This window comes from Pristiophorus japonicus, chromosome 15 (genome assembly GCF_044704955.1).
Source record: "Pristiophorus japonicus isolate sPriJap1 chromosome 15, sPriJap1.hap1, whole genome shotgun sequence".
Lineage (NCBI taxonomy): Eukaryota > Metazoa > Chordata > Chondrichthyes > Pristiophoridae > Pristiophorus > Pristiophorus japonicus.
Genome location: NC_091991.1, coordinates 138,671,706 through 138,688,979, shown reverse-complemented (window position 1 = coordinate 138,688,979; position 17,274 = coordinate 138,671,706).

The window sequence follows — 17,274 nt, the reverse complement described above, 5'->3', positions numbered from 1 at the left end:
TAGGATTTTACAGCATCCCTTATCCAGAATTATTCAAATAGTGAAACTTGGGGTTTCTTTTTCTCTATTGTCTTTTAACTGTGGGCCGGCTATCTGAATGGGAAGTTTTCGAGTCCTGTTCTTTACAAGGTAATATCAAAGACCGGCTGTCTGCATCAGCAAGACCAAGTTGTCTGCTGTGGTAATTAATTGGAAGGAAGGAAGGAAGGATTGATAGCTCTGATCCCGTGATTCTCAACTGGTGTTCAGCGGCACATTGGTGTGCCTTGAACCCTTCACAGGTGTGCCACCAAATTGTGTAAAAGTATGCTGGACTTTAGCTGATTTCACAAGGAAACACAAACCATTTAACTCTGAAACAGAAGGGGAGGGGGAGAGAGAGAGGCAGACAGACACATATGTCATCTACCTATATGTATGACGACACTGCTTTTGTAAACATTGCCAATATTGACAAATAACTATCTATTTATCTCTACTATTATCAAAAAAACTATGTTCTAGAGTTGTACAATTAATAATGACAAGAGACAACACACACAAACAATTTAAATGTCCATACTCCGAACAAAATCCTTTGGCAAAAAAATGTTTTTCCTGTGAGTACTCGACACCCCACCCCCCTCTCCCACTCCCTTACTCCCTCCCATTATTGATAGAGAAGTCCGAGTGCCTACCATCGAATGAGACTGTGTGTGTGTGTATGTATATTTATGTCTGTGCGTGTATGTGTGTCTGTACCAAGGGCGTAGCCACGGGGGGCACTTGGGGCATGGCCACGCCCAATCCAAAATAATAGTATTAAATTGTCCATGTGAAAAGCTTAAAATTTGATTATTAATTTGGATGAAAGAAATGAAAGACGAGTCTAACACATATGCAGTAAAAAGTGTAGTTTTTATAATAAAATGTCAAAAACTATTTAATTACATTTAACCACATTCTTATTTATATTTTGTTATTTTTGTTTATTGATCTGCAGCTTGATGTGTGGCCAGGACTGGCGGCATCTTTGACGCTTTGACCTGATATAGTGCCAATTAGCAGCTCCTTTGATGTAGGCGGCATCCAATTTGACCTGGCCTACCCGCCCTAGCGGTTCCTTTGATTTTTGAGAGTTGGCTTTTAGCATATTGTGACCATAGTCAACATCAAAACTTCCTGTTCAACTCTAGGTTCGTTTCTGTCTGGGCTCTCTGGAGTTTGGAAATTGGAAGACTCAGTTCGTGTCTGTCTGGATTGGATCACTCAGACGAATAAAGTTTGTCGCCCCCAATTGACAAATTCATCATAAGAAAACGTAAAAATGAGCAAGGAGATATCAATGAAAGTGGCACTAGTAGGCCTACAACCAACGCCAGTACAAGCGGTGCTGAACCAAATCCTAAAAGATCCAAAATTCATCGTCAATATATGGAGGATTATTTGAGGTTCGGTTTTTCATGGACAGGAGAAGAAGAAGGCCCCATTCCACTGTGAGTTGTGTGCGGTGAAAAACTGTCGAGCAGTGCAATGGTTCCCAGTAAACTGAAACATCATTTTACTACGAAACATGCATATCTTACAACAAAAGATCAGAGTTATTTTAGGAGATTGATGGCAACGCATCAAAACAAGAGAAATATTTTGAAAAAAATGTAAGGGTGTCAGATAAGGTTCAAATTGCTTCTTATGAAGTTGCTGAATTAATAGCGCAGAAAATGAAGCCTCATACTATAGCTGAATCACTTATTTTGCCTGCATGTCGTGAAATTGTCAAAATAATGCATGGTGATGAAGCGGAACAAGAAATTGCAAAAATTCCACTGTCTGACGATACAATTCGGAGAAGGATAAATGATATGTCATCTAACAGTGAAGAAAATGCAGCCGAAAAACTTGCAAACTCGAATTTTGCTTTGCAAATCGACGAGTCCAAAGACATTAGTGGTAAAGCACAATTATTAGCAGTTGTTCGCTTCATTCATGAAAACGAGATATTGAACCAATTTCTGTGCTGTAGAGAACTTCCAGAAGATACTAGAGGTCAAGACATATTTGAATCTGTGAATTCATATTTAGAAGATTTGAAAATTTCATGGGACTCATGTGTTGGAATCTGCACGAACGGTGCTCCATCTGTGATGGGATGTGTCAAAGGATTCATTACGCTCGCAAAAAAACATAATCCAAATATATTATTCACCCATTGCTTTTTGCATAGAGAAGCACTTGTTGCAAAGACATTACCGCTATAATTAAAATCTGTGTTAGATCAAGTTGTTAATATTGTAAATTATATAAAATCAAGACCTTTAAAAACTCGCTTGTTTAAACAGCTCTGCAAAGCAATGGATGCACAGCACGAATGTTTACTTTTGCATACAGAGATAAGATGGCTTTCAAGGGGAAAAGTCTTAAGTCTTGTATTTGAACTTAAAGAAGAATTGTCAATATTGTTTGAAAGAGAAGGAAACGATACGTTTTGCAAATACCTTAAGAGTGAAATGTGGTGTGCTAAGTTAGCATATTTGGCAGGTATATTTAATTGTCTTAACAGCATTAATACCAGTATGCAAGGGTGAAATGAAAACATTCTCACCTCTACAAACAAGCTATTAGCTTTTCAGAAAAAAAATTATATCTGAAAAAAGAGCGACAGAAAAAAATCTTGAAATGTTCCCTTTGATACCAAATCACAGTATTAAAAAGGTTGCTCCTATCGTGATCGAGCATTTGGCATCACTGGAAGACAAAATCAATAAATATTTTCCATCTTTGGATGTAGAGAAATATGATTGGGTAAGAAATCCATTTTCTCCAATTAGTATGTCAGATTTTGATTTTACATTGCATGAAGAAGAAGAATTGACTTCTATTTCTACAGACTGCGGTCTTAAAATGAAACATTCAGATATGTCTCTTGATGCGTTCTAGATTTCTATTAAAGAAGAATATCCTGCAATATCAAAAAAAGCCTTGATAATTCTGATGCAGTTTTCAACATCATATCTCTTCGAATTAGGATTCTCAACTCTTACGAACATCAAATGCAAAAAACGGGAAAAACTGAGCAAACTTGAACACGAAATGAGAGTCGCCTTATACGCCCTAATATTAGTGACTTAACTAAAAAACGTCAGGCTCAAGTATCACGTTAAAATACTAATTAATCTATAATTAATGTGAGGAATTATGATTATAGTTTATTACTGTTTCAGAATAAAAAATAATTAAAACATACATGTGTACAATGTTGTATAACTTCATATACTGTGATTAATAAAATGTTTTTTAAATTTTCAGAATCTTGCTTTTTTTATTAACCTGTGTTCACCATTTAATCCCTTCAAGTGTGCCGCCAAAAATTCTAATATTCGAAAGTGTGCCGCGAACACGAAAAGGTTGAGAACCACTACTCTGATTTGCAAAATGATATGTGTCCATTCTTCCTTGTAGCAGCCTATAGTAGTTAAAATGAAGGAGAGGAAGAGAGAGACAACTGGGAATAGTAGCATATGTTCTTGGCGTCCTTCTCACTGTATCGCTCCAAGAACTAAAGGCTTTAGGAACTCCATGAAGTGTCCTTCACATGTAAAAGTTTTTCTTCAAAGCTGCCTGGTCCAAGTCATTAAATTACCGCAGAATATTGCATGATATTGGGACTTTTATTGTTTTGGAACTGAAAGAAGTCATGTATCCCAGTACTGTACTCATTCTGGCAACGGATTCATTTTTCTTACGGGTTATTTCTGTTTTTTAATAAAAGCAAATAAATATTTTTAGCCTGAAACATATGGCCAGTTAATAGGAAATTTGTGCTGGTTATGAGATCATGATTGCATAGTGTGAAGCTCCATATTATTTTCACTGCACTCCCCAGTAGTAAAAGGGTCATTGTTTGCCATGGGCATAATTCATCGCACGTGAAGGTGAAGCTGTGGCTCAAAGCTTGATTTTTGCGTGAAAGTAGAAAGTGTTGTGAGTAAGCCTGAACAGTAACTGGCAAATACAGGCATTTGTAAAATATTGGTACTCATGTCAACTGAGTCAAGATTTCTTGAGAATTCTCACTTTACTTCCAACTGTTTCAGGCATTTTAACCACTCAGTCGTGTAAACCAGATATGGTTGTGAAGCCAAAGAGTTGAATGCTTGTAATAGAAGAGAACCTACAATCACTGTAGAAGGGTTCACAGTCTATATTTATGGACAGATGGAATAACTAAAACACTATTGACTACTTATTGTCCAATTACATCTGCTTGTACCAATTCAGTTGATGCTTATCTTTCAAGTAGCAAGTTAACCACTCTGTCCCGGGTAGTCGTCAACAAGTAGATCACTGTGATGACATTGTTACAATTTAGATTCTCTTCCAACCCTCTTTTTATTCATAACAAAAGGAAGCTCTCATAAGCTTGTCTTACATCCAGATGAGCAGAAATTTTATCCAATTAAATACTGTGAAGACCGAAGCCACTGTTTTCAGTCCCCACCACAAACTCTGTTCCCTAGCCACTGACTCCATCCCTCTCCCTAATATCTGTCTGAGGCTGAACCACACTGTTTGCATCCTTGGTGTCATATTTGACCCTGAAATGTGCTCCCAACCACATATCCCCAGCATAACTAAGACCGTCTGTTTCCACCTCCATAACATCGTCCGTCTCCGCCCTTACCTCAGCTCATACGCTGCTGAAACCCTCATCCATACCATTGTTACTTCTAGACTTGTTCACCTGAAATTGATCCTTTATGTGTGATCTAAATGGGATTAGCAAACCACAGGATTAAAAATTGCTCCTTTATTGCAATATTTCACAGTGTAACATAGAAAATAGGTGCAGGAGTAGGCCATTCGGCCCTTCGAGCCTGCACCGCCATTCAATAAGATCATGGCTGATCATTCCCTCAGTACCCCTTTCCTGCTTTCTCTCCATACCCCTTGATCCCTTTGCCGTAAGGGCCATATCTAACTCCCTCTTGAATATATCCAATGAACTGGCATCAACAAATCTCTGCGGCAGGGAATTCCATAAGTTAACAACTCTCTGAGTGAAGAAGTTTCTTCTCATCTCAGTCCTAAATGGCCTACCCCTTATCCTAAGACTATGTCCCCTGGTTCTGGACTTCCCCAACATCGGGAACATTCTTCCCGCATCTAACCTGTCCAGTCCCGTCAGAATCTTATACGTTTCTATGAGCTCCCCTCTCATCCTTCTAAACTCCAGTGAATAAAGGCCCAGTTGATCCAGACTCTCCTCATATGACAGTCCGGCCATCCCTGGAATCAGTCTGGTGAACCTTCGTTGCACTCCCTCAATAGCAAGAACGTCCTTCCTCAGATTAGGAGACCAAAACTGAACACAATATTCCAGGCGAGGCCTCACTAAGGCCCTGTACAACTACAGCAAGACCTCCCTGTCCCAAACTCAAATCCCCTAGCTATGAAGGCCAACATACCATTTGCCGCCTTCACCGCCTGCTGCACCTGCATGCCCACTTTCAGTGACTGATGTACCAGGTCTCGTTGCACCTCCCCTTTTACTAATCTGTCACCATTCAGATAACCTGCCTTCCTGTTTTTGCCACCACAGTTGATAACCTCACATTTATCCACATTATACTGCATCTGCCATGCATTTGCCCATTCACCTAACCTGTCCAAGTCACCCTGCAGCCTCTTAGCGTCCTCCTCACCGCTCACACCCGCACCCAGTTTAATGTCATCCGCAAACTTGGAGATATTCCACTCTATTCCTTCAACTAAATCGTTAATGTATATTGTACAGAGCTGGGGTCCCAGCACAGAGCCTTGCGGCACTCCACTAGTCACTGCCTGCCATTCTGAAAAGGACCCGTTTATCCCGACTCTCTGCTTTCTGTCTGCCAACCAGTTCTCTATCCACATCAATACATTACCCTGAATACCATGCGCTTTGATTTTGCACACCAATCTCTTGTGCGGGACCTTGTCAAAAGCCTTTTGAAAGTCCAAATACACCACATCCACTGGTTCTCCCTTGTCCACTCTACTAGTTACATCCTCAAAAAATTCCAGAAGATTCTTCGAGCATGATTTCCCTTTCATAAATCCATGCTGACTTGGTCCGATCCTGTCATTGCTTTCCAAATGCGCTGCTATTTCATCCTTAATCATTGATTCCAACATTTTCCCCACTACTGATGTTAGGCCAATTACCCATTTTCTCTCTCCCTCCTTTTTAAAAAAAATGGTGTTACATTAGCTACCCTCCAGTCCATAGGAATTGATCCAGAGTCGATAGACTGTTGGAAAATGATCACCAATACATCCACTATTTTTAGGATCACTTCCTTAAGTACTCTGGGATGCAGACTATCAGGACCCGGGGATTTATCGGCCTTCAATCCCATCAATTTCCCTAATACAATTTCTCGCCTAATAAGGATATCCTTCAGTTCCTCCTTCTCACTAGACCCACTGTCTCCTAGTACATTCGGAAGGTTATTTGTATCTTCCTTCGTGAAGACAGAACCGAAGTATTTGTTCAATTGGTCTGCCATTTCTTTGTTCCCCATTATAAATTCACCTGAATCCGACTGCAAGGGATCTACATTTGTCTTCACTAATCTTTTTCTCTTCACATATTTATAGAAGCTTTTGCAGTCAGTTTTTATGTTCCCTGCAAGCTTCCTCTTGTACTCTATTTTCTCCCTCTTAATTAAACCTTTAGTCCTCCTCTTTTGAATTCTAAATTTCTCCCAGTCCTCAGGTTTGTTGCTTTTTCTAACCAATTTATATGCCTCTTCCTTGGCTTTAACACTATCCTTAATTTCCCTTGTTAGCCATGGTTGAGCCACCTTCCCCGTTTTATTTTTACTCCAGACAGGGATGTACAATTGCTGAAGTTCATCCATGTGATCTTTAAATGTTTGCCATTGCTTATCCACCGTCAACCCTTTAAGTAACCTTTGCCAGTCTATTCTAGCCAATTCACACCTCATACTGTCGAAGTTACATTTCCTTAAGTTCAGGACCCTAGTTTCTGAATTAACTGTGTCACTCTCCATCTTAATAAAGAATTCTACCATATTATGATCACTCTTCCCCAAGGGACCTCGCACAACAAGATTGCTAATTAGTCCCTTCTCATTACACATCACCTAGTCTAGGATGGCCAGCTCTCTAGTTGGTTCCTCGACATATTGGTCTGGAAAACCATCCCTAATAAACTCCAGGAAATCCTCCTCCACCTTATTGCTACCAGTTTGGTTAGCACAATCAATATGTAGATTACAATCGCCCATGTTAACTGCTGTACCTTTATTGCACACATCCTGTCATGTATTCAACTGTCATTGTAAGCCATGTATAAACTGACCTAAGTTGTACACCGTGAGAACATTGACCACTATGTGGTGAACTTGTGGGAGACATTCTTAACCTGGACTTCAGGTATAAAAGGGGAAGCTCCACCCACCTTCATCACTTCAGTGCTGGAATAAAGGTTACTGGTCACAGAGTGACCTTCTCTCTAGTATAGGCCTCGTATGCATTTGTACTGTATAGTAAGGACATATCATTGGCGACAAGAAACTGGGACTTAAACCATGTGAGCATAGCCACTAGCAGCACAGATGAGAGGTACTGTGTTGGTGATGATTGGGACGATTTTATTGAGAGACTACAGCAAAGTTTCGTCACTAAGGAATGGCTGGGACTGGATTCGGCCGACAAACGCAGGGCTCATCTCCTGACGGTTTGTGGATCCAGGACGTAGTCCCTGATGAAGGATCTTCTAGCGCCAGGGAAGCCGGCGGACAAGACTTTTGAAGAGCTCAGTAAGTTGATCGGGGAACACTTTAAACCGGCAAGCTGCAAGCACATGGCGAGACACCAGTTTTACACGCACCGGCGGCAAGAAGGGTAAAGCGTTCCAGACTTCGTGGCAGACCTCCGGCGACTGGCGAGCCTATGTAAGTTCCCAGATGCATGCAGAGCAGAAATTCTGCATGACTTTTTCATTGAGAGCCTTGGGCACACTGGAGTTTTCAGGAAACTGATTGAGACCAATGACTTGACCCTGGAAACGGCGGTTTTGATGACCCAGACATTCATCTCAGGGGAGGAAGAGACCAGAATATTGGTTGACAAAAACCTTGGTTTAAATGCAGCAAATGGACAGGGAGTCAACATTGTTAACGTGGCACACAGTTCTCCAGGCAGACAAGGGCAATCGGACATGCCCAAGCATGTAGTCGAACCCAAAGAGGGAATTCAACAGAGATAATGGCTTGCTGAACGGCGATTCATGCCATCGCAAGGGACAATGCGGCCAGTAATGGGCCCATCAACACCTGTCAATGGTGCGTTTAAGGACAGTTACAGAGACAGTCAGAGACGATCGACTGGTAATGGACCTTTTGTTTCCAACAATGGCTCATGTTGGAGGTGTGGAGGCAAACACACAGCCAGAGCTTGCAGGTATCAGCAATATAACTGCAGAAATTGCAACATCAGCGGTCAATTGGCGCTTATGTGCAGGAAGCCTGCAGCCAGGTTGATGTACGAGGAGGACGGGCCCGATGTAAGCCCTACGAGGCCAAATGGACACTGGGGGAAATCGCTGGAAGCTGAAGTTCAGCGAGTTCATGTGGAACACATATACAATTCATACACCAGTTCGCCACCGATAATGATGAAAGTGCTCCTCAATGGCATCCCAGTATCAATGGAGCTAGGCACGGGGCCCAGCCAGTCCCTGATGAGTATCAAACAGTTCGACAAGCTGCGGGCGTCCAAGGCCAGGAGGCCAAAATTATTGCCGATTGACGCACAGCTACGGACATATACAAAGGAGATCATTCCGGTGCTAGGCAGCGCCACGGTAGTCGTGACCCACAAAGATTCGGAGAACAGGTTGCCACTCCTGATTGTCCCGGGGGACGGTCCCGCAGTGCTGGGGAGGAGTTGGCTTGCTGTCATGAACTGGAAATGGGGTGATGTCAATGCAATTTCTTCTGTGGAGCGAATATCATGCTCACAGGTCCTGGACAAATTTGACTCACTATTTCAACCCGGCATTGGCACTTTCATGGGGACCAAGGTAGTGATTCACATAAACCCGGACGCCAAGCCAGTACACCACAAGGCCAGAGTGATGCGGGAAAAGATAGAAGGCGAATTGGACCGCCTGCTGAGGGAAGGCATCATCTCGCCAGTCAAATTCAGTGACTGGGCGAGCCCGATTGTGCCGGTGCTCAAGGCGGATGGGTCTGTCAGGATATGTGGTGATTACAAGGCCACCATCAATCGGGTGTCACTCCAAGACCAGTACCCGCTACCGAGAGTAAAGGATCTCTTTGCGACGCTATCCAGTGACAAACTTTTTTCAAAATTGGACCTGACCTCAGCTTACATGACCCAGGAGCTGGCGAGTGAGTCAAAGAAGCTGACCACTATCACGACACACAAGGGGTTGTTTGAGTACAACAGATGTCCGTTCGAGATTCGCTCGGCCGCCGCGATCTTTCAACGAAACATGGAAAGTCTCCTCAAGTCGATTCCAGGGACAGTGGTTTTTCAAGACAACATCCTCATCACGGGTTACGATACTGAAGAACAACTCCACAACCTGGAGGAGCTGCTACGCAGACTGGACTGGGTAGGTCTGTGACTGAAAAAGGCGAAGTGCGTCTTCCTAGCTCCAGAGGTAGAATTCCTGGGGATGAGGGTAGCAGCAGATGGGATCAGACCTACTGCGTCCAAAACGGAAGCGATCCAGAGAGCACCCAGACCCTGTAACACGACGGAGCTGTGTTTGTTCCTGAATTATTTTGGCAACTTTCTTCCCAAATTGAACATGCTGTTAGAGCCGCTACACGTGCTCCTACGTAAAGGTCGCGAATGGGTCGGGGATGACAGCCAGGAAAGGGCTTTTGATAGAGCCGCAGTTTGTTATGCTCCAACAATCTGTTAACGCGATATGACCCATATAAGAAACTTGTTTTAACGTGCGATGCGTCGTCCTATGGGGTCGGGTGTGTGTTGCAGCATGTTAATGCCAAGGGTCAGTTACAGCTGGTAGCTTATGCCTCCAGAAGTCTGTCCCAGGCAGAAAGGGGTTACGGGATGGTAGAAAAGGAAGCGCTTACATGTGTATATGCAGTAAAAAAAATGCACCAGTACCTGTTTGGCAGGAAATTTGAGCTGGAGACAGATCACAAACCCCTAACGCCCCTTTTCGCCGACAACAAGGCCATAAATGCAAATGCGTCGGCCCACATACAGAGGTGGGCACTCACATTAGCTGCCTATGACTATACAATTCGGCAGAGACCGGACACTGAAAACTGCGCCGATGCACTCAGCAGGCTCCCACTAGCCACCACCGAGGGGGCAACCGAGCATACTGCTGAGATGGTCATGGCTATTGAAGCTTTCAAAATGGAAGGCTCACCCGTGACAGCCCGTCAGATCAAAGTCTGGACTAATAGAGACCCGCTACTGTCTTTAGTCAAGAAATGTGTCCTGATGCACTTTCGATTCAGGCCGATTGCCTACTATCGAGTAGTCATGACCCAGATGGGCAGAGAGGCGTTCATCCGAGATCTCCACAAGGAGCACCCAGGCATTGTCATGATGAAGGCAATTGCCAGGTCACACGTTTGGTGGCCAGGGGCAGATGCAGACCTGGAACTTTGTGTTCGCAGGTGCAACATGTGTGCCCAGCTGGGCAATGCGCCCAGGGAAGCCCCCCTTAGCCCCTGGTCCTGGCCTGCCAAGCCATGGTCACGCATCCATGTGGACTACGCAGGTCCCTTCATGGGAAAAATGTTTTTGGTTGTAGTAGACGCCTATTCCAAATGGATCGAGTGTGACATTCTTAATTCAAGCACATCCTCTGCCACGGTAGGAAGTCTACGGGCAATGTTCGCCGCCCATGGTCTACCAGACGTCTTGGTCAGCGACAATGGCCCGTGCTTTACAAGCATTGAGTTCCAGGACTTCATGGCAGGAAATGGTATCAACCATGTTAGAACGGCACCGTTCAAGCCGGCCTCAAACAGCCAGGCGGAATGAGCAGTGCAGATAATCAAACAGGGGATGTTCAGAATCCAAGGGGGTTCCCTACAAAGCCGCTTATCACGCCTCCTGTCGGCCAATAGATCCCGACCAAACTCGCTCACAGGGGTTCCACCCGCAGAGCTGCTAATGAAAAGGATGCTCAAAACCAGGTTATCCCTCATACACCCCACCATGAAAGAAATTGTTGAGAGCAGGCGCCAGTCACAATTTGAATACCATGACAGGAATGCGAGGGCGTGATGTATTGATGTCAATGGCCCAGTCTTTGTCCTCAACTACGCTGCAGGGCCCAAATGGCTCGCAGGCACTGTGATTGCCAAAGAGGAGAATAGGATTCTGGTAGTTAAACTTACCAATGGACAAATCTTCCGCAAACACGCAGATCAAACAAAAAAGAGGTTCAGCAACCCCAAAGAAGAAGCAGAGGAAGAACACGATGTAGAGTTCACTCCACCACAGGTGACCGAACACCGGAACCAAGTGGAGAAGAGCCCAGTCACTGTGGGCAGTCCGGACAGGCCTGAGGCACCGCAAACAGCAGACACTCAGGCCAGCGCCCAACAACCGGAGCCCCAACTCAGGCGCTCTACAAGGGAGCGTAAACCACCAGAGAGACTTATCCTGTGATCCCAATAAGACTTTTCAGGGGAGGTGATGTCATGTATTCAACAGTCATTGTAATCCATGTATAAACTGACCTAAGTTGTAACACCGTGAGAACACTGACCACTAGGTAGTGAACTTGTGGGAGACACTCCTAACCTGGACTTTCAGGTATAAAAGGGGAAGCTCCACCCACCTTCATCGCTTCAGTGCTGGAATAAAGGTTACTGGTCACAGACTGACCTCTCAAGTATGGGCCTCGTGTGCATTTGTACTGTATAGTAAGGACATATCACATCCCTTATTTCTTGTTTGATGCAGTCCCCAACCTCACTACTACTGTTTGGCGGTCTGTACCCAACTCCCACTAATGTTTTCTGCCCTTTGGAATTCCGCAGCTCCACCCATACCGATTCCACATCATCCAGGCTAATGTCCTTCCTTACTATTGCATTAATTTCCTCTTTAACCAGCAACGCCACCCCGCCTCCTTTTCCTCTCTGCCTATCCTTCCTAAATGTTGAATACCCCTGGATGTTGAGTTCCCAGCCTTGGTCACCCTGGAGCCATGTCTCCATGATGCCAATTACATCATATCCGTCAACTGCTGCCTGCGCAATTAATTCGTCCACCTTATTCCGAATACTCCTTGCATTGAGGCACAGAGCCTTCAGGCTTGTTTTTTTAACACGCTTTGCCTCTTTAGAATTTTTCTGTAATGTGGCGCTTTTTGTTTTTTGCCTTGGCATTCTCTGCCCTCCACTTTTACTATTCTCCTTTCTATCTTTTGCTTCTGCCTCCATTTTATTTCCCTCTGTCTCCCTGCATAGGTTCCCATCCCCCTGCCATGTTAGTTTAACTCCTCCCCAACAGCACTAGCAAACACTCCCCCTAGGACATTGGTTCCCACTCCAAAAGGTACTACACAGTCAGACCGTATTGTTCATTTTAACATTCATTTATTTCCAGGAACTATAATCATGCTGAAACAAAAACAAAACACCAGCACAGGTACTATGCGCTGCATGGCCTCCTTCTGTGCTTCTATGATTCTATGATGCTACAGAAGAAATTAGATCTAAAAAATCAGTTCACAAGATTTCAATTAAATATCGCCTTCAGAACACATTTCTCAAATAATCAGATTATCAGTAAGATTTTTGTAGAATTGCTGATGTGACACTTGTATGCGGGTGAGACGATATTCCAGCTCTGGCCACGTAAAGTCCAGCTGTCCTCTTAGACACCATTGAAAACTGAATTGATGAAACAGCGAAAACCCACACTAATATACTATTCTTCTGGGTTTCCAAGGCAGGGTACAACACACAAAATCAAAGGAGTTATTTCTCATTGAGCAGCCTAATCAATTTTAGATTAAAGTATGAATAATAGCTCTTGGTTGTCCGCGAGCTTCATTTACTCTGGACACTTGACTTGAATAGCAAACGCTTGGTTTTGAAAACACCCCTAGATTGTCTGACAGTTGTATGGAAGTTCCTCATGCATTTAAACAATTCAAAAACATGAGGGAATTAATTATGCAATTAGCTTGCAAGTATAGACAAGTTAATACACTATAGTAACAGCACTGTGCGAAACCAACTGACCACCAACTATCCCTTACAAGGCCCTAAAGAATTCCTTTTAAGATACTGCTAATTACAATAAATCTTATTTTAAGGACACAAAGATATGTAGAAATCTTATTATGTGAAACAAAAACAGAGCTTTCCTTCCATTACAAATACCCCTCGTTTATTGATTAAGATAAGAGCCAGAGTAATCAGAATGGACCAGTTTATATGCTGTACCTTCTACCTAATTCTATGTAAAAGCCCAACAGATTTCCTTGGATAATCTTATTTAGGCACTGCAATAAAATGATAAATCTCACTTATCATGAATATCCCTTCTCATCCTTCGCAACCTGTCTGCAGTCTTTAACATAAGAACATAAGGAATAGGAGCAATAGTAGGCCATACGGCCCCTCAAGCCTGCTCTGCCATTTAATACGATCCTGGCTGATCCGATCATGGACTCGGGTCCACTTCCCTGCCCACTCTTCATAACCCCTTATTCCCTTATCATTTAAGAAACTGACTATTTCTTAAATTTATTAACTGTCCCAGCTTCCGCAGCTCTCTGAGGCAGCGAATTCCACAGACCTACAACCCTCTGCGAGAAGAAATTTCTCCTCATCTCAGTTTTAAATGGGCGGTCCCTTATTCTAAGATCATGCCCTCTAGTTCTAGCCTCCCCTATCAGTGGAAACATCCTCTCTGCATCCACTTTCTCAAGCACCCTCATAATTTTATACGTTGCGATAAGATCACCTCTCATTCTTTTGAATTCCAATGAGTAGAGGCCCAACCTACTCAACCTTTCCTCATATGTCAATCCCCTCATCTCCGGAATCAACCGAGTGAACCTTCTCTGATCTGCCTCCAAAGCAAGGATATCCTTTCGTAAATATGGAAACCAAAACTGTACGCAGTATTCCAGGTGTGGCCTCACCAATACCCTGTATAACTGTAACAAGACTTCCCTGCTTTTATACTCCATCCCCTTTGCAATAAAGGCCAAGATTCCATTGGCCTTCCTGATCACTTGCTGTACCTGCATACTATCCTTTTGTGTTTCATGCACCAGGACTCCCAGGTCCCACAGTACTGCAGCACTTTGCAATCTTTCTCCATTTAAATAATAACTTGCTCTTTGATTTTTTTCTGCCAAAATGCATGACCTCACACTTTCCAACATTATACTCCATCTGCCAAATTTTTGCCCACTCACTTAGCCTGTCTATGTCTTTTGGCAGATTTATTTGTGTCCTCTTCACACATTGCTTTTCTTCCCATCTTTGTATCGTCAGCAAACATGGCTACATTACACTTGGTCCCTTCCTCCAAGTCATTAATATAGATTGTAAATAGTTGGGGTCCCAGCACTGATCCCTGCGGCACCCCACTGGTTACTGATTGCCAACCCAAGAATGAACCAATTATCCAGACTTTCTGTTTTCTGTTCATTAGCCAATCCTCTATCCATGCTAATATATTACCCCCAACCCTGTGAATTTTTATCTTGTGCAGTAACCTTTTATGTGGCACCTTCTGGAATGCCTTCTGGAAGTCCAAATACACCACATCCACTGGTTCCCCTTTATCCACCCTGTTTGTTACATCCTCAAAGAATTCTAGCAAATTTGTCAAAAATGACTTCCCCTTCATAAATCCATGCTGACTCTGCCGGACCGAATTTTGCTTTTCCAAATGTCCTGCTACTGCTTATTTAATAATGGACTCCAACATCATCCAACCACAGATGTTAGGCTAACTGGTCTGTAGTTTCCTGCTTTTTGTCTGCCTCCTTTTTTAAAAAGGGGCGTTACATTTGCAGTTTTCCAATCTGCTGGGACCTCCCCAGAATCCAGGGAATTTTGGCAAATTACAACCAATGCATCCACAATCCCTGCCGCTACTTCTCTTAAGACCCTAGGATGCAAGCCATCAGGTCCAAGGGATTTATCTGCCTTTAGTCCCATTATCTTACTGAGTACCACCTCCTTAGTGATTGTGATTGTGTTAAGTTCCTCCCCCCCCATAGCCCCTTCACTATGCACTGTTGGAATATTGTTTGTGTCCTCTCCCGTAAAGACTGATACAAAATATTTGTTCAGAGTTGACAGATTTGACACAGTTGACCACACTATCCTCCTCCAAAGCCTCTCCTCCGTCATCCTGCTGGGTGGGACTGCCCACGCCTGGTTCTATTTATATCTATCCAATCGAAGCCGGAGAATCACCTGTATTTGCTTCTCTTCACATTGTTACCTCTAGAGACCCCCTAGGATCTATCCTTGACCCCTCCTGTTTCTCATCTATCTGCCCCTCAGCAACATCATCCGGTTCCACATGTATGCTGGCAAAACTCAGCTCTACCTCACCACCACCTCTCTCGACCCTTCCACTGCTTCTGATTTATCACGCTGCTTGTCCAACATCCAGTGGTGACTGAGCAGAAATTTCCTCCAACTAAATATTAGGAAAACTGAAACCATTGGCTTCCTAATATTTAGTTGGAGAAAATTACCCTCCCAAAACTCGCGTCTCTCTACTTCCTAAAACCTACTTCTTTGACCAATGAAAGCCATTGTCTTCAATCCCTGTCACAAACACCATTCCCTGGCTACCAACTTCATCCCTCTCCCTGGCAACTGTCTGAGGCTTAACCAGATCGTTCGCAACCTTGGCATCCTAGTTGACTCTGAGATAAGCTTCCGACCACATACCCTCTCCATCACCAAGACTGCCTACTTCCATATCTGTAACATCGCTCATCTACGTCTCTGCCTCAGCTCATCTGCTGCTGAAGCCCTCATCCATGCCTTTGTTATCTCGAGACTCAATGCTCTCCTGCCTTCCACCTTGCACCCTGAATAAACTTGAGCTCATGTAAAACTCTGCTGCCTGTATCCTAGCTTGCACCATCCCATTCATCCATCAGTCCTGTGCTTGTTGACCTACATTGGCTCCCGATCCGGCAAGGCCTCTATTTTACAACTCTCAACTTTGTTTTCAAAGCCCTCCATGGCCTCGTCCCTCCCTAGCTCTGTAAGCTCCTCCAACATACAACCCTCCAAGATCTCTGCGCTCCTCCAATTCTAGCCTATTATGCATCCCCGATCTTCCTTACTCCATCATTGGCGGCCGTGCCTCCAGGTGTCTCTGAAATCCCCACACATAACCTCTCGCCTCTCTTTGAAACCTCCCTCTTTGACCACGCTTTTGATCAACTGTTCAATATCTCCCTATGTGGCTCGGTGTCAAATTTTGTTTGATAACGCTCCTGTGAAGCACCGTGGGACGGTTTGTGACTAAAGGTGCTATATAAATCTAACAGCAACAACTTGTATTTATATAGTGCCTTTAACATAGTGAAATGTCCCAAGGTGCTTCACAGGAGTATTATGAGATAAAAAATTTGACACCGAGCTGCATAAGTAGAAATTAGCGCAGGCGACCAAAAGGTTGGTCAAAGAGGTATGTTTTAAGGAGCGTCTTGAAGGAGAAAAGAGAAGTAGAGAGGTGGAGAGGTTTAGGCAGGGAGTTCCAGAGCTTGAGGCCTAGGCAACAGAAGACATGGCCACCAATGGTTGAGCGATTATAATCAGGGATGCCCAAGAGGGCAGAATTAGAGGAGTGCAGATATCTCGGGGGGTTGTGGGGCTGGAGGAGATTACAGCGATAGGGAGGGAGGGATTTGAAAATAAGGATAAGAATTTTGAAATCGAGGTGTTGCTTAACCAAAAGCCAATGTAGGTCAGCGAGCACAGGGGTGATGGGTGAGCTGGACTTGGTGCGAGTTAGGACATGGGCAGCCGAGTTTTGGATAACCTCTAGTTTATGTAGGGTAGAATGTGTGAGGCCAACCAGGGGTGCATTGGAATAGTCAAGTCTAGAGATAACAAAGGCATAGATGAGGACTTCAGCAGCGGATGCAAGGGCAGAGATGGGCGATGCTACGGAGGTGCAAATATGCTGCGGGTATGTGGTCGTAAGCTCATTTCAGGGTCAAATATGACACCAAGGTTGCGAACAGTCTGGTTCAGCCTC